Source organism: Oryctolagus cuniculus, chromosome 9 (genome assembly GCF_051225735.1).
Source record: "Oryctolagus cuniculus isolate XC-2025 breed Fujian yellow rabbit chromosome 9, ASM5122573v1, whole genome shotgun sequence".
Lineage (NCBI taxonomy): Eukaryota > Metazoa > Chordata > Mammalia > Lagomorpha > Leporidae > Oryctolagus > Oryctolagus cuniculus.
Window position 1 is genome coordinate 84,473,187 of NC_142875.1, and position 18,546 is coordinate 84,491,732.

Genomic DNA, 18,546 nt, shown 5'->3' on the forward strand with positions numbered 1-18,546 from the left:
TCTCCCACATGAGCCACCACCTGCTGCCTCCCAGAGCACGCATGAGCAGGAAGCTGGCTGAGAGGGGAGTGGAGGAGCCGGAACTGGAACCAGGCACTCAGTGTGGGATGTGAGTAACTTAACTGATTAATTAATTGGTCAGTAAGGCCCCCCACTGACCAATCTGGCTGTCACAACACACGGGACAGCCAGATCTCCCTGTGCCTCCTGTGACACAACGCGACAGGAGGCACAGAGCACTGCCTTGGAGGGGTGGGGATTCTGCCTTGCAGAAAGAAAAAAACAACAAGCAAGAGAGATCTGAATCGGAGCAAGTCTTTAGCTGTAAGATGTGCACTAACAATTTAGAGGACACAGAAGTGAGAGAAGAATGTGTTAAACGACACCTTGGGTATGCAGTCAGCAAAATCTAGGATGTGAGAAATCCCATAGGACAAAAGACCTGGTTTCCTTCAACAGATGTTAAGGAGAAGAAAGGGAAAGGGAATGGGCGACGGCCCTTAAAACAGCTTATCAGCCAGTTTCTATGTGTGTCCCAGGTTTGGGCTTTGCTTTGAACAAACACTGTTTAAAATAAAAACATGTAAAAGACCATCTGATACACTTATACATTGGCTGGATACTCGATGGCATTAATAAATTATTCATTTTAAAGTGTGACCATAATTTTTTCCTAATTTTTTAAAAGTCCTTATTTTTAGGGAGACATACGGAAGTATTTACACATGGAAAGTTATAGCGTCTTGGGTTTGTTTGAAAAGTCACCTGGGAAAGGGGCGATAGGCGGGACTTCAGGGACAGGATGAACTTGGCCATGGGCTGACGCCCAGAGGGGAGGCCGTGGAGTTTCACGCTTCCCTACTTTTGTGTGCTTGCAGTTCTTCAGAATACAACGAGACGGGTGAGGTGCTGCTCCCGCTGCAGAAGTCCTGATTGTCCATCTCCATCCGGGTCCCATTCCATCTTCCCTTCTTGGATTTCGCTCTCCATTTACTGCCTCTGGGGATATACATCTCCCTCTCCTTAGTCATCTTCAAGGCACGGAAAAATTTTTTTCTCCAAAAAAGAAAATCAATTCAGGGAAACTAACTTCAATTCCTCTTATCTCTCCCCATCTACCCCATTTTTCTGTTTCCCTGCACGGCCCAAACCTCGCATCCTGGACCTGAGACGTCTAATCCCTCGTCTTCCGCTTGCTCTCCAGCTGCATTTCCACGATGAAATACCCGGCACAGTCTACTTACGAAGGAAAGATGTTCTCAGTGCAAAATTGGCTCTCCCCACTGGCTCAGCCTCTGGTGAAGGCTTTGCTGCTGCAGACACCTGAGGTGGCACAGAGCGTCACATGCAGGACACAATGTGTGTCTCCATCCATGTGGGCTCCTACACACCACCAGGACCTAACATGGGGGCTCCACCCTAACCACCCTAACCACCCAATCCAACCACCTCCCAAGGCTCCACCCCCAAACACCATGATTGGAAAGTCTCACCAGCCTCTTTTTTTTTTTTTTAAAGATTTTATTTATTTATTTGAGAAAGTTATAGACAGTGAGAGGGACAGAGAGAGAGGTCTTCCTTCTGTTGGTTCACTCCCCAAATGGCTGCAATGGCCAGAGCTGCGCTAACCTGAAGCCAGGAGCCAGGCGCTTCTTCTGGGTCTCCCATGTGGGCGCAGGGGCCTAAGGACTTGGGCCATCTTCTACTGCTTTCCCAGGCCATAGCAGAGAGCTGGATTGGAAGAGGAGCAGCAAGGACTAGAACCAGCGCCCATATGGGATGCCGGCGCCGCAGGCGAAGGATTAACCTACTGCGCCATGGTGCCAGCCCCTTGCCAGCCTCTTAATACCATTAATGTAACACTTTGGGGATCCAACCTTTAACACACAGGCCGTTAGAGGACATTCAGCTTCCAGACTTCCAGTGTCATCTGGCTGCTGCTACTGGAACACGGAGTCCCAGACACCTTCAGCCTCCTCTTCCTCAGCTCCTCAGCCACGTTGGACCCAGCTCCATGTCACTCTCCTGCTGCACTCGCTGGTCCTGGCCATCTGTCCCTACGTCCCGTGTCCCTCTCTCCCGACCACTAGCACCTGTTCCCTTCCAGTTCCTCTGACTCCCCTCACGCTCCCCCCTCCCCGGCTCGTCTCGTGGGTAGCACGCGCATCTGCAGGCTGGCCTTTAGCATCAAGCAGTCCGATGAGGCCCCCTCACCAATCGTCGGCACTGTGCCTGCTTCTCTGTGTTTGTACTGCTTGGAGCAGATGGCAATAGTATTTTTGTTTGTTTATTTCTCAGCAGACTCCGAGCCTCACTAGGAGGTGAGTCAAGTCTGTTTTGTTCATCCCTGTCATCCCAGCAAATAGTACCATTCCTGGCACACACAGATACTTGAAAGATATTTGTTGAATGAAAACATTAAATGACACATTCATCAGATGATTAGCAAAATTAGTATAATTACAAAATTTGAAAAGCGCTATGGAAAAAAAAAAAGGCACGTTGGAAAGTGACTGCTATGAGAGGGTCACCAAAGGACCCACACAGAATTCGCGTCTCAGGAAGTGGGGGGGGGGGGGACCAGCAGGGGGTCAGGAAGGAGGAGGAGGGTAAACATCATGGAAGAAGTTGGTGCAGCCCAAGGAAAAGCCTCTGGGAATTAAAAAATGTAGATTTATTGATTTTCAGTTTATTTGAAAGGCAGAGAGACAGAGATCTTCCACTGGTTGGTTCAAGCCCCAGATGCCCAGCCAAACCCAGAAACCTGAACGAAACTGCATACTGGTCTCCCATGGGGGTGGCAGGGACTAGATACTCAGGACCCTGCCTGCTGCCTTCCGGGGTGCATCTGAGCAGGAAGCTGGAATCAGTGGCCGAGTCAAGACTGAAACCCGGGCACTCGTATGTGGGCTACAGGTGTCCCAAGCAGCAAGCCCCCCCCCCCCCTCTCTGTCTCTCTCTCACGCACGCGCGCTGTCGCTCTCACTCTCACTCGCTCTCTGTCTCAGGACTTTTGAACCCAAAAGTCACTTGGGGATCAGGGAGGGATTCGAGGTTTCCGTTAGGAATCCGTGGGTGTTCCTCGGGAGGGAGGGAGCCGCAGGAACCCCAAGCTCAGTGCCATCCAGGCTGCATCACCCAGTCGTTTGCCAGAGACCAGGGAAGTCTCTGCCAGGCTTCCTATCCCTCGCCCCTTGTAAGCAGGAAGCCTAGGATGCCTTAGAGAGCAGTGAGGACTGTGCCAGCCTGGGGGTCAGCTGAGCCGGGAGAGCTTTTCTCTGGGTCCCAAAGGGTTGCTAAGCTGCTGCCCGACCTCTCACCTTGCTGTGTGCTCCAGGCAGTGCTGGCACCAACACAACCTCAGGCCCTGCTTAACTACCTCCCGCTCAGCAGCCCTCTTGCACACGCAGCTCCGGGCCTGGCCACAGAGACGGATGCTCTGAGTGCAAACACGGCTTCCCAAAAGGCATTTCTGAGGACAGGAAATCTGAGTTCCAGGCTCCCAACAAGGACTAAAAGCCATGGAAGGATGGGGCCAGTGCTGTGACACAGTGAGTAAAGCCGCCTCCTGTGGCGCCGGCATCCCATATGGGCGCCGGTTCGAGCCCTGGGTGCTTCGCTTCTGATCAAGCTCCCTGCTAATGTCCTGGGAAAGCAGTGGATGATGGCCCAAGTGCTTGGGCCCCTGCACTCACATGGGAGACCCAGAGGAAGCTTCTGGCTCCTGGCTTCAGCCTGGCCCAGGTCCGGCTGTTGCACCATTTGGGAAATGAACCAGCGGATAGAAGATCTCTCTCTCTCTTTCTCTTTCACTAACTCTGCCTTTCCAATAAATAAATAAATCTTTTTTAACAAAAATTTTACAAAATAATTTATAAAAAAAACATGGAAGGATTACAGGTGTTTCAAACAGTCCTTGAGGTCACACAGTCCTTGAAGGCACACACACACGCACACACACACGCACACTCAGGAGAGACTTCTGAATCCCTCAGCTTTTGGCAGCCATTCCTGGGGAAGTGAGGAGTAGCAGGCATCAGTGGGAGGGTTGCTCTGGGGTGACTGCTTAATGCCATGTACAGAGTGAAAAATCAGAAAAAAAAACCCACAAAATTCCAAGAACAGTACGCCTGAACTAGTAGGCAGCCATTACAATTATGGTTAGCAATAATTTTTAATTGTTTGGAAAATGCTAATTATGTAAGGTTTAGTGGAAAAAGGAAAATGAATAAATAACTTTATATGGTAGGAAGTAAAATATTTGTGTTCCTATCCATACATTTATACTAGATAGATGAATACCAAGGAAAAAGATTAGATAGAAATCACAATTATAGTTACTTCTTGCTGACAAAAATTGTTATTTTAACTTGATTTTTTTACTTCATATTATACAATCATATTGTATAATATTGCATATTATACAATCATAAATAAACACTAAGAATCTTTGGTTTTTTATTTTTTATTTTCTTTTGCCTATTTTGGTAAAATACACATAAATCTTACCATTTTAACTGATTTAAACACACAGGTCTGTGGCCTTAACACATCCACATCCAGGTCGTCTTCATGTCCCAAACAAAACTCTGTCCCCAGCCCCCTCCGCCAGCCCCTGGCAACCACATTTCTGTTCTCTGTCCCCACGAATGTCAGGCTTGTAGGGAGCGCTTGTGAGTGGATGCACCCTCGTGCAGTATCTGCCCTTTTGTGCCAGCTTTATTTCTCTTAGCAGCATATCTCCAAGGTTCACCCATGCTGGATTCACTTTTTTTTTTTTTTAATTTACTTGAAAGGCAGAGTTATAGAGAGAGGGAGAGACAGAAAGACAGGTCTTCCTTCCGCTGGTTCACTCCACAAATGGCCACAGTGGTTGGAGCTGGGCTGGCCTGAAGCTGGGAGCCAGGAGCTTCCTCTGGGTCTCCCATGAGGGTGCAGGGGCCCAAGTACTTGGGCCATCTTCTACTGCTTTCCCAGGCCATTGCAGAGAGCCGGACTGGAAGAGGAGCAGCCAGGGCATGAATCGGCACCCAAATGGGATGCTGGCATGCAGGCGGAGGCTCAGCCTACTGCACCACAGCCCTGCCACCTTGATTCACTTTTGAAAGCATCTTGGTGTGGTTCTTCCATTCTGTTAGGTTGTAGTGCAGATCTACAGATGTCCAAGCTCTTTAGCATGGGATTCAAGGAACTGAAATATTATGTTCACAATGTGAGGGTTCACCCCACAGAGCCTCAGGAAGCAAGGGTAAGAGGCCATGTTGGCTGAGAAATGCCACCTCCATTCTGCCTCCTGGAGCATCAAGTTGCTGAAGGTCTACCTTTCTGGAACTTTCTATACATCACGAATCTCAGAATGAGTCATCATTCCTTCCGAACCTTGGTGGGCGAAGTTTGGCTCCTGATCCTCTTCTTCCTCCAGAAGTGTCCCTGTGTGCATAGGACTTTCCCCATCTTGCTGCTTCTGCTTCTTTAGGGTCTCCCACCAGCTCCACTTCTGGTCCTCAGCTTTGCCTGGCCAGGTTGGAGACCCCCAGCCCTGCTCCACTCCCTGGGTCTTGCAAAGACCCAAAGAGCATGGAGCAGGCCAATTAAAAAGCTGAGCACACAAGGAAAGGCGAACATTGAAGGACAACTCCACTCTGCTTAAAGAGAGAGAGAGAGAGAGAGAGAGAGAGAGAAATAACAGTGTGTAAATGTTTCTTTCACACTCTTTCGTGCTGCTTAGGGAAGACGGACAGTTGTTTGGAAAGGGTTTAGCAACTGCTCATTTTGAGTGGCCTCTTGCGCAGGGAGCATCATGAAGGAGGAGGAATGCCTGGAAGAGAGCACTACTATCATCCAGGCGCTACCCCCAAGCCTCTGCTGTGCGCCCCGCAAGACACGCCAGGCACTCGAGGTGCACTTGCAGAATTTCTGCAGCCCTGCAGTACCATGGTCATTTCGGAAAACACGTGTGCCGGCTTGGCACCTTGCTCGAGGGAGCGGAATATAAACCAGGAGGGAGGGGGGAAGGACAATGGCCCCGCTTTTCCAGTTACATCCGTCCGTGTGCTTTCCTTCTCCCCCTCCCGCAGCACTGTTGGTGGGACAGATTTGGAAAGGTCCCCTTGGCTTCTGCCTGTACCCTGCCAGCACTCCCCTGGGGTTCCATGTTCTGGTGTTAGCCCATAGCAGGTGCTCTCCAGCTCGGTGGTGACGCGCTGGCCAAGCAGAGAGAGAGAGAGGTGCCATGGGAAGAGCAAGCAAGGTCTCTGTGCACAGCACCCGGCCTTGGCCTGGATTCCTCAGATTTCCTGGAGAAGGAGGAGGGAGCCAAATACAGAGTCTGCTCTGGGAGCACAAGTCAAGGTAGGGCTGGCAGAAAACTAGGAAGCCCAGGCACGTGTCCAGCAGCCAGCCTCATGGAAACATCTACTACCAGGAAGATGGCAGAGGAGGAGCCTCAGCAGGTGCGCCAGGCTCCAGGCACCATCCTGGGGGCTTTCACAGACCTGGTCTCCTTTAATCCTGCCCCCAAATCCCAACAGGATCCTCTGATTTCCAGGGTCTCCAGAAAGCTGAGACTCAGTTTACCACCAAAACCGCAGTGTGGGAGCCCTGATGCAAACTTGGGGCGGGGGCGGGTAGGCAAACCTTCTCTGAGAAAATAACAAGCAGGAATCTCAGCTACTTGATTAATGAGTGCGCTGATACATTGTGAACATTCAATTGTTGGTGCTGTGCCTTTTTGCTGTATCATGACTTGGCCCTAAAAGGTATTTCATTAAAAAAAATTACAGTTGGCAGGGTCCTTCGTCTCTAAAATGAGACAGTCATTTGGGGGTGGGATGATTTGGGAGGAGGCGAAGGTGCTTTGGAGCCAGGGATCTGAGTGTAGATCTCAGTAAACTTGATCTTGAATGAGTGTCTTCTACTTTTTTGACACCTAACATGGAAACAACACACCAGCATTAAAGTCTACAAATATACGGCATTTACCAGCACATTCATTGTAGATGCTCAGGAGATTAATACATGAGTGATTAAATATTATTAAGCTTAAAAATGCACGCCTAATTTATCAAAAAAATCTAGTATTGATAAAGGAAAAATCCAGTGATTAAAGAAGTCATAAAGGGCAAGTATTTGGCACAAAGTTAAGACACTATTAGTATCAGTGGTCAGAGTGCCAGGCTCCAGTCCCAGCTCGGTTTCTGAGTCTAGCTTCCTGCTAATACACACTGCGGGAGGCAGTAAATGACAGCTCAAATATTTGGGTTCCTGCAGAGACCTGGATTGAATTCCTGGCTTATGACTTCCACCAGTTTCAGCTGTTGCAAGCAGCTAGAGAATGAACCAGTGGATAAGAAAATCAATCAATCTCTCTCTCCCTCTGTCTTTTAAATTTTTTTTTTTTTTTAAAGTCAAGTTCTCCAAGGACAGCATTTTCAGTGGGTCTTGGGCAGAGCGGGGTGTGGGCGTCGGGCTCTCACAACCTTATCCGCGTGGGTGAGCAGAGGTGGACATGACACAGGCGCTTGGAGCTGTGGCTATGCTGTTGGACTCTGGGCTGGAGAGCTGCGGCGGAAGTTCCCTCCTCACGCTTCAGGATTGAGGCCATGATTTGGCTAGTGGTTTTTAAAGTCTTCATCCTTGGTCTTCGCGGAGCACAAGGATGCCAGCGAGCTGCATGGGGTCGGGGCGGGGGAGACCTTGACTGAGGTGTGGACTCGGGCATGGGCATGGGAGAGGTAGGGAGACAGCCTGCCCAAGGGGACTGATACGCTCCTACAGGCATTGTGGTCCCTCCCCCCATGTGGGCATGGAATTCAGGAGAGGCAGAAAATCCTCTTCCCTTCTTGGTGAACTAAACTGCCTGTTTTTTAGTATTAGTTATCAATATACTCAGCTGTTGTCTTTATTGTCCCATAAAGTTAGCCTGACAGCCAAGGAGAGCAAAGGCAGCATGTAGCCTGAATTTATTAGCCAGACTCTGGTTCTCGAAATGACTGTGAAAGTTCTGGCTGGCACTCACGTAGGTTTTTGTTTTCCACACTTGCTCAGTCCTCCGAAGAAAAGACGAGCAGTATTGCAGAGGAGTAGCTCATACCAGGGGCATCTTCCTCGTCCATGAAATGTGGAGGAGGGGACTCTGAAACCTTCCTGTAAGATGGAATTAAGAGTTTAAATCCATGTGTACTAGGGATTTTCACAAAGTTCGTGGACATTATGAAATTTATGAACACCTTCATGGATTTCCATTAAGTTCAGCTTCCAATTAATTCCATTTTCCATGAACTTTTGGAAGTACCTTCCTATGTTGGAACAGCATAGCAGTGAGCAGATCAGCAGTTACCAAAATCCATTGGAACTTAAAGCAGTGATTTGCAATTCAGATCCCTGGTTCCCACCTACTGTGCTGGTTGAGAGGCTATTCCGGTGGAGCCCAGGAATCTGAATTTTTGAAAGTTCCCCTTTGTTATTCTGCTCATCCGAGATATGACGATATTGATCCACCAGGCTACTTCTGTAGCAGTCCATATTCTAAAAATCCGGTTCCACTCTTAAACCACTGTAATCTGAAACCCACGTTTGTGTGAAGCTTAGAAATCACTTCCTACAACCTGAGGAAGGTGTCCAAAGAATGGTACCTTTTTGCTTTTCCATGCCTGTTTTCACCAGAGATAAAGACATCACCATTTCCTGGTCCCTACAGATCTCTTGGCATCAGAGAGCAGCAAGGACACCTTGGTGGCATGAGTCCAAGGCCTGGCCTGTGAACTGGCAGCATTGGGCTCACCAGAGAGCGCTGACAAAGGGCGACTCAACAAAGGGCGACTCTGGGGCCCCACCCTAGACCTCTGAATCAAAATCTCCACTCTCCAGAGTGGTGTTGTGGCACAGGGAGTTAAACTGCTGCCTGAGACACTGGTCTCCCTTTTAGGTGCTGGTTCGAGTCCCGGCTGCTCCACTTCTGATCCAGCTCCCTGCTAATGCACCTGGGAAAGCAGTGGAAGATAGCCTAAGTCCTTGGATACCAGTACCTATGTGTGGGACCTGGAAGAAACTCTTGACTTTGGCCTGGCCCAGCTCCAGCCTTTGCGGCCATTTGGATGGAGTGTACCAGCAGGTGGAAGATCTCTTTCTCTTTCCCTCTCTCCCTCTCTCTCTCTCTCTCTCTGCCTTTCAAATAAATAAGTGAATCTTTATAAACAAAAAAATACTGCTCTGCTTTCTCGGGATCCCAAGGTGACTCCTGTGCACATTCAGGTCTCAGCTAGCATTCACATAGATTGCTGGTTCTCAGCTCGACTGCACTTTGCAATCATCTGGAGATTTTTTTTTTTTTTTTGACAGGCAGAGTTAGACAGTGAGAGAGAGACAGAGAGAAAAGGTCTTCCTTCTGTTGGTTCACCCCACAAATGGCCGCCATGGCCGGCGCACTGCGCTGATCCAAAGCCAGGAGCCAGGTACTTCTCCTGGTCTCCCATGCGGGTGCAGGGCCCAAGCACTTGGGCCATCCTCCACTGCCTTCCCGGGCCACAGCAGAGACTGGACTGGAAGAGGAGCAACCGGGACAGAATCCGGCGCCCCAACTGGGACTAGAACCCGTTGTGCCAGTGCCACAGGCGGAGGATTAGCATAGTGAGCTGCAGCGCCAGCCATCATCTGAAGATTTTTAAAAACCATCTGTGTGTGAGTCCTATTGCCCAGGGCTTGGCAAGTATTTTTAACTCCCTAGGTGATTCTAATGAGCAGAAAAGCAACAACCGGATAAACAGTTTACAATGAGAAGACAAAGAAGCTTTGAGGAGGAATGGGGGAGGTTGGAGCAAGGGGCTCTATGCTCATGTTGACCGAGTTTGGTCTTTTTCCATAACTGAACTGAAGAAGTCATGAAACAGAAAGAACTAGACATCTTCCATAGATAGTGAGGGCCCTGAAACTGGCCCAGGAAACAGGAGGAAGGGGGAGGGGCAGAGGATGCTGAGACACCTGAGTCACAACACAACAAGGTGCTTTCAGGTTTCTTTCTTTTTTTTAAGATTTTTATTTATTTATTTGACAGGTAAAGTTACAGAGAAAGAGAGAGAGAGAGAGAGAAAGGCTTTCCTTCCATTGGTTCACCTCCCAAATGGCTGCTACGGTGCTGCGGTGATCTGAGGCCAGGAGCCAGGTGCTTCCTCCTCATCTCCCACGTGGGTGCAGGGCCCAAGCACTTGGCCATCCTCCACTGCCCTCCCGGGCCACAGCAGAGAGCTGGACTGGAAGAGGGGCAGCCAGGACTAGAACCAGCGCCCATATGGGATGCTGGCACCACAGGAGGAGGATTATCCAAGTTAGCCATGGCACTGGCCCTGGTCTCTTATGTTCTTATGCGTATTTAAACATGGTCTCTTTCAGCCCAAAGCTGGGTATGCATAGTGTGTCCATTGGAAATGATGCCCATCCATTCTGGAAAATAACAAAAGGTTCTAGGGAACACTTCAATTTTGGGAATTTCTACTCCGTTTGGGTCCTAGTGCATCATAATTCTCACAAAGGGTGATGTAACTTAGCAATGTAAAATAACCATTATGAAAGCTGTATGGAAGTCCCTCAGAATCCTAGAAATGCCATATGATTCTGCAATTCTACTTCTAGGTATATATCCAAGGGAAATGAACTCAATCCCACTTCTGGGTATGTATCCAAAGGCATGCAGAAGAAGCATCTACACTCCCACAACACAATCCACAATAGCCAGGACATGGAACGACCTAGATTCCCATTAACAAATGACGAGGTAAAGAAAATGTGGCACCCATACACAGTGGAATACTATTCAGCCACAAAAAAGGACGAAGTCCTGACATTTGTAGCAACATGGGTGGAACTGGGACATCAAGTTAAGTGCAGTCAGCACAGAAAGACAAGCACCATGTGTTCTCACCCCATATGCAGAGGCTTAAAATGTTGATTTTATAGAACAGAGGCGGGGGTAGGGAGAGGAACATGGGGAGGTTGCATAACAGGTACCCAAACTCAGCTCCATGGGAGGAAGAAGCTATAGTGCTCTGTAGCACAGAAACGTGACTAAAATTCACAGCAGTTTATCATGTATTTATAAAGAGCTAAAAGAAAGGAGTTTGAGGTTTTCCAACACAAAAACATAATCAATATTTAAAGAGATGAAAATGCGACTTACGCTGATTTGATCATTACACATCTTATACACACATCGAATTATCACAATCTACTCCATCAACAAGTACCATTATGTGTCCAAAAAAGGAACTAATAATAACTATAATAAATAATAAAAATAATAATTAAAAATACTACTACTACTTGAAAAACAACCCTCACTAAGCCCTCGCCCACGCCCCAGCCCCCAGTCACTGCATCCAGCTGGTGGTCCCGCCATAGGAGTGCCGGAGCACAGAGAGCCCTGGGTGGCAGGTGGAGGGCTCAGCTCTGACTTTGGTTTGGTCACAGCTCTCATGGCGTTTTCCCGCCTGGAAATTCGAGGAGTCAGCACATTTTGGGGAGGACGAGAGAGGCGGTATGGGAGGCAGCTCTCCTGGCTAGGGCCGCCCCATGGGGCTCTTCGCCAGTCCTCGCCCCCAGGGCCCGCGGGCGCATCGTGGGCGGGGACCTGAGCAGCACTCCAGCCGCCTACACCCAGGCCCAGCGCTGAGGACTGAGGTCCACGGGGATCCAGGGCTGTCGCTCCGCGGGTCAATAGCAGGCTTCGGAAAAGCTTCACCGTAAAAATAGCTCCAGAAAAGTGGCAGCTTCAAGGCGCCATGCTTTCGGTGGGTGGTGGCCTCTTTGTGCACCGTGGCCTGGGAGACTCCTTGGAAACACACCGCAGATTCCAGATCACAGGCAGCTGCCAGCGGGAACTAGCAGCTCCGGGGGTGCTGTCACCGGCTCTCTTCATGCCAGAGCTGGGGTGCGTGCGTCCTAAGTTGGACACAGTCCGCAGAGGGCTTTTTATCTGAGATGGAGTCTGGAGAACCAAGAACAGCGACAGGTGTGATCTGGTGACGCCCTGGGACCTGGTTTCCTTGCCGTGAAGTGTATGGATCGGTTGATTGATTGAAGAGGCAGGGAGAGAATGAGAGCTGTCCATTCCCCAAATATCTGCAGCTGCCCTGGCTGGGCAGGGCTAGAGCCAGCGCGGGAGCCAGGAACTCATGCAGGAGCTTGCTGCTGTTTTCCTTAGCAGGAAGAAGCTGGAATTGGGAGCGGAGTCAGAACTTGAACCCAGGCGCTGCAGTGTGGACGCGGCTATCCTAACAGGTGCCAATGCCCTGCCCAGTGAAGCGCGCCAAGGTGGCCTTTAGGTGGGAGTGGGGGTAACCCTGCTGGGCTGACTGGGGAGAGGTCGCCATCCCTGTCCGCTGAGGGTGGCTCTGAGGAAGATGCTCGGCTTCTGGCCCCGCAGCTGGTCGGCGAAGCAGAGGCGAGTTCTCTGCAGTTAACCAGGAGGCCCTGGTGCTGTGCGCTTCTGTTAGCATTTACAGCCCAGGAGGAGGGCAGAAAAAGAAATGCTGGTGAGACTGTAAGATGCTATTTCAGGACAAGAAATAGTATTCTGGGTGAACCTGAGGAAGTCCTTTCGTGAAGTTTCAGACAGAAGCAAGCAAAAAAAAAAAAAAATGTACCCAGTGAGAGAGCCCAAGAGGATTGGCAATGAGGGAATAGAAACAAGGTCTGCCTCTGACTCTGAAAGGCATACGCAGCAGCTCAGCGTGCAAAGCAGTGCAGGCTGTGATGTTCAGAGCCAGGCTGCCCACCGCCTCCCCACCCAGGAGCACAGAGGAAGACACACTTGGGACAGGAGCAGGGGAGACCAGCTCTAACAATATTCTTCATTTTCTGAGTGGTTCCTGCATGCAAGACGTTCTGCAAGATCCCAGGACGACGAGAAGTTCACATTTCTACAGCGAAGGACTTGCTTCTGATTTTGATGATAAGAGCTCCTACTGCTATAATTACCATGGACCAGCGACTGTACTCAACTGGGTGCTCAGTACCTCACTGAATCCCTATGACAAAGTCATGAACTAATTGGCCCTCTTGGCAGCTAAAAGCGAGGACGGTACATCCAGATCGAAGCCTGCCTTGGCCATTGTTTGCTAGGTGACTTGAACTGGTGCTGTGGCACCAATGGTGTCTTGAAACTGGTGCTGTGGCACACTGGCTTAAGTCATCGCTTGGGGAGCTGGCATCCCGAATGAGCACGGATTCAAGTCCTGGCTGCTCTGCTTCTGATTCCCAGCTCCTTGCTAATGCACCTGGGCAAGCAGTGGAAGATGATAGGAATGTTTGGGCTCCTGCCACCCACACGGGAGACCCAGATGGTGTTCCTGGCTCCTGGCTCTGACCTGGCCCACCTCTGGCCATTGTGGTCATTTGGGGAGTGAACTAGTGAATGGCAGATCTCTCTCTCTGTCTCTGTCCCTGCCCCGCCCCTACCATACCCACACACAGAGAGTGCTTCCATCCCCTGCTTTGTTCCCCTCATGCCTACAGTGATCAGGGCTGGGCCAGGCCAAAGCTAGGAGCCTGGAACTCCATGTGGGTCTCCCATGTGGGTGGCAGGGGCCCAAGCAATTGAGCCTCCTGGGATGCATTAGCAGGAAGGTGGATCAGAAGCAGAGTAGCTGGGACTCAAACCAGCTCCAATACAGGACGCAGGAGTCACAAACAGCAGCTTGGCACAGTGCACTACAACGCCTGCCTGGACAGATGGTTTCATGCGCAGACGAGTTTTAGAACCACCAGCAATCTTCTGATAGCAGCTGGGAGTGGGTCCCCAGTGTGCTGACCTCTGGGGCTAGCTGGCCCATGAACACCAAGAGGCCAGCTTTCCTCCCTGTAGCCTGGAGAGCAGACCTGAAATGCAGGATCCAACATCAGCCCAGCGGAGAAGAGCTCCTCTCTGATGGGCCAGTGATGGAGACAGCCTGCATCACAGCCCACTCCCTCGGCTGCAAGTCGCCTACTGTCTCTGTCAGTGAGACAGAGAAAAAAATTCCGTCTGAGTCTCTGTGACTTTTTAGTCTCTTTGTTGAAGCAACTAGGCCTATATTCTAGAAGTTGACTAGTGGATGGCTTTCAAGTAGGGATGAATGTCGTAGTCACCCAAGGAACTTTAAAAATGCAGATGCCGGGGGCCCACAAGAGACCTGAGGAGTCAAGATCTCTGGGAATGCAACATGGGCTTTTAAAATCTCCAGGGGAGAATCTAAGGCCACTCTGTCTCCCTTTCCACCAAGGGAAACAGCAGGATAGTTTGCTCCAGTGGTCAGACTTTAGAGTGCAGGCTCCCGCCAGGGTCTGCAGCTGGGTGGGGGACACAGAGCGTCAGGAAAGGCAGCTGGTGCCCCAGCCTTCCCAGGGCCCCTGGGGCACTGCTGTCTTACCCCATGGGCCAGCACTCAGCCCCTCCTGCTGCTGAACTGATGGTGCCTGTTTATCTCCAACTGAGCCATGAGCAGTTTGAGTGCAGTGACCATATCTGGTTCTGTTCTGTGGCCCCCACAGCACCTCACTGGCCGTGCATCCACCAGAGAGCTCAGTGTGCGTAGCTGATGGAGTCTGGTGATTGGACAAGTTGTGGGTCACGAGCAAACGGGGCGGGGTGGAAAAATGAGGAGTCCTTCCAACAGCAGGAGAGGGCTGACAAAGTGAGTTGTTCTCAAAAGCTTGATATTTTGAGACAAAAAAGGATGGCTTGCAAAAATGCATATTTACAAATGTCCTTCGTTTAGTGTGAAAGGTTGCCATGGAGACTTAGGAAGGTGACACCAATTTCTGGCTTAAGAGCTTGTCGGGGTCCTGTTGTGAAGCCAGGTCGACTGCTGGGCTGATGAGGCTGCTGCTGCTGCTGCAGCAGCTGGCACTGGGTGGCACCTGCGGCTGCTTGGGGACGGAGAGGAGAATGCCTTCAACACAGCAGCTCTCCCCGCACCAAACATGCTATGCTCTCTTCCAAAATGGATAATTAGGCAAGGCAAACAGCATCTGTCTCCCTGAGATCAAATCCTCTTCATTTCAAAGCTTTCCCATATGTGAGCCGCCCCAGCCCCCAGCTGGCGTTGGCTGGCAGGGCTTGGCCTTCACAGTCCATGAACTCACTTCCTCCTCCAGATTCCAGACAAGTGGGAGGAGCTCCCAGGGCCTTCGTCCAGTGCCCAGATCTGCTCACAGAAAGCGCCCAATTAACAAGAGCACTGGCATTGCTGCTGTTTCGCAGGGGGTGCTCATGGTGCTAATAATTGCCTGTTGCGTGGATTGAAGCCTTCTCCCAAGCCAGGAAGACTGACCCCAAGCTCCACCTGAACTGCATGGTCTCAACTCTGCTGCAAAGACATCAAGAAAGCTAAAAAATCGAATCGTGCAGAGATGGCATCGAGGGAGAAACTGTAGCCCTGGGCTCCATGGGAAGCTTTCTTCAGCTCCGAAACCTAGCGTGTCTGTTTGGGGGCTGCTGGATGAGTCCTTGAACAGGCTCTGATGGGGGATGTGGAACTGAGCCTCGCCTGTGCTGCCGTGTCACTGACTAATACAGTTTCTCCAGGAACAGGACGGCTCTTTTACTTTACTCCTAAGGGATTGCTTCATGCTGGAAGCCGCCTGGATGACATACTCAGTTGTATGTTGCTTGTGCTATAGGGAGGGAGGGAAGTAGAAAAGGAGCTTAGGATTACCCGCACCTGTGCTACCACCCAGCATGCACCACTCCAGCCGCACACCCATCATACACCTGATGCCATGACACTTCCCAGATGGCCAAAAAAACCCACACAGAAATGAGTGACGTGCAATCCCCGCTCCCAACTCCACCCTTTTTTGAATATCTGATTAAGCCACACCCCTGAACCGCCCTCCTATGCCTCCATATAGTATAAAAGGACTGCCCCAAGCCCTGTTAATTGCATCTCTGCCTGCATTTATTGCTTGGGTGTTTACTTTGGCTTTAAATAAATCCTGCTTCCCTGACCACCTTTAGTCTTTACTCTTCTTTGGATTCTTTCTCATGGGGAGACAACCTGGACCAAACCTAGCCAGGGACGAGACCCTGCAATACTTGGACCCCGGGTCAGCTTTTTCCTCTTCTGAGAGAGTGTCCTGAAGCCTCAGCACCTCTGGGGACTTGGCATCTCCCTGTCTGCCCCTGAAGAGTCCCTCTGTCATCAAAGAATACACATTGTTTCTACAACACTGCAAAACACAGCCAAGCAGCTGCTCCAGAGGCTGCGCCCGCCCGCCCGCAGGGTCCTTTGCTTCAGGTGTTGTGCAATGGCTTTTCTACTCATTCCAAGACAGGAATTAAAGTAGATTAAGAGGTGTGTGGGTGGAGAAGGAGCATAAACACTAAATTGATCCAAACTACTTAGAAAGACGACTTAACTCTGGCTGCTCCCCCCCAACACACACTTAATTGGTAGTCTAATCTAGGCTGAGTGCTTGGCCCAGACAGTGGCAGAAGGGGGTGAGGAACCTCAGTGAAGCGTCTTCAAAGGTGCTGGGAGCTTATGGATGAGAACCACAGACCAGTCGAGCACCATCGCAGTCACGGGAGGTAAGAAAAAGGATGCCGGGCCGGCGCCGCGGCTCACTAGGCTAATCCTCTGCCTGTGGCGCTGGCACACCGGGTTCTAGTCCCGGTTGGGGCGCCAGATTCTGTCCCGGTTGCTCCTCTTCCAGGCCAGCTCTCTGCTGTGGCCCGGGAGTGCAGTGGAGGATGGCCCAGGTCCTTGGGTTCTGCACCCGCAAGGGAGACCAGGCTGGCTCCTGGCTTCGGAGCTCTCCGGAGGCACCTGGCTCCTGGCTTCCGATCAGCACGGTGCACCGGCCGCAGCACGCCACCAGAGCGGCCATTGGAGGGTGAACCAGTGGTAAAGGAAGATCTTTCTCTCTGTCTCTCTCTCTCACTGTCCACTCTGCCTGTCAAAAAAAAAAAAAAAAAAAAAGGCAAGCAAGGAAGAAAGAAAAAGGACGCCGGAATTGTTAGTATAGCAGGCAGCTCACGCACTGACGTGCAGTTCCTCACTGAATTTGAGATGGAATGGGGGCAGGTGCGACCGGAACAAGGCAAAACCAAAAGCAGAAGGCAGCACATGATTGCCAAGACCATGCCCTTTCTGGGCCTTCTCGGAAGTGCCATGGCAGTCACCACTCAGCCCGATGCACCGTCTCCATGCATGCAGGCTTTGTCCTGGAGGCACCTCATGTCCTCTTTCAAAGAAGGCCACTCTGTTCTATCAGGGGCTTTCTGATACTGGCCCTGAGTTAGCCAGTGGTCCATTGCCCAAAACAGCACCCATGCTTGTTGACTGCAGGCAAACCCAGCCAAGAAATTCCCTTGTACTCTGTGCGCACTGCCAACCCAGCTCCCATGGATGGCATCTCCATGGACCTGATGACAGTCTGGGTTGCCATCTTTTGTAGGGGTGTGGGGGGAGGGGCCGGGGGGGAGGGGTGGTTAGTAAGCACCAGAGCTCTGGGATCTGCCAGGTGTGGGATCAGGCCTGAGCTCCACCACTTGGCACCTGTGTGATCTAATAATCTGTTTCTTGTCTGTAAAAAGGAAATAGCAAGGCTGGTGCTGTGGCACAGCAGGTTAAAGCCCTGGCCTGCAGCGCCAGCATCCCATATGGGCATCGGTTTGAGTCCTGGATGCTCCACTTCCCATCCAGCTCTCTGCTATGGCCTGGGAAAGCAGTAGAAGATGGCTCAAGTCCTTGGGCCCCTGCACCTGTGTGGGAGACCTGGAAGAAGCTCCTGGCTCCTGGCTTCAGATCAGCTCAGCTCCAGCCGTTGCGGTCGTTTGGGGAGTGAACCAGTGGATGGAAGGCCTCTCTCTCTCTGTAAGATTTTCAAATAAATAAAATAAATCTTAAAAAAAAAGGGAATAACAGTAGTTCCTATCTCATGGGGTCCTTGTAAAAGTTAAACAAGATCCTGCATAGATGATGAATAGCACAGACTCCTGTCCATATTAACACTGCTATTGTTAACAATGCCAAACTAAGCATTTTAGGGATGGCTATTCAGTGCAGTGGTTAAGAGGCCATTTGAGATTCCTGCACTCCATGTTGGAGTGCCTAGGTTCAAGTCCCAGTTCTGCTTCCTCTCCAACTTTCTGCTAATGGACCTCCTGGAAGGCAGGAGATGATGGCTCCAGTACTTGGGTTCCTGCGACTCATGTGGGATGACACTCTAATGATGTTCTTAGCTCCTGGCCTTGGCCTGCCTCAGCCTCTGCTGTTTGGACATTTAGGGAGTGAGCCAGAGGATGGAAGATCTTTCTCTGTATGTCTGTCTGTGTCTTTGTTCAGTACTCTGCGACTTTCAAATAAATTGTTTTAAAAGTTTTAAGAAAAAGTACATGAAAACCTTTAGACAAATTACATTCAATGGAGTTTAATGAACAGAAATGATTTTTTGGTAAATCGGGTAGCCCCCAGAACCAGGATAGGTTCAGAGTGAGTCTGCTCCACCACTGGGGAAGGTTGTATCATAGCCAGAGAAAAGGAAGTGACACAGAAGAGGGAAGTGTGAGGT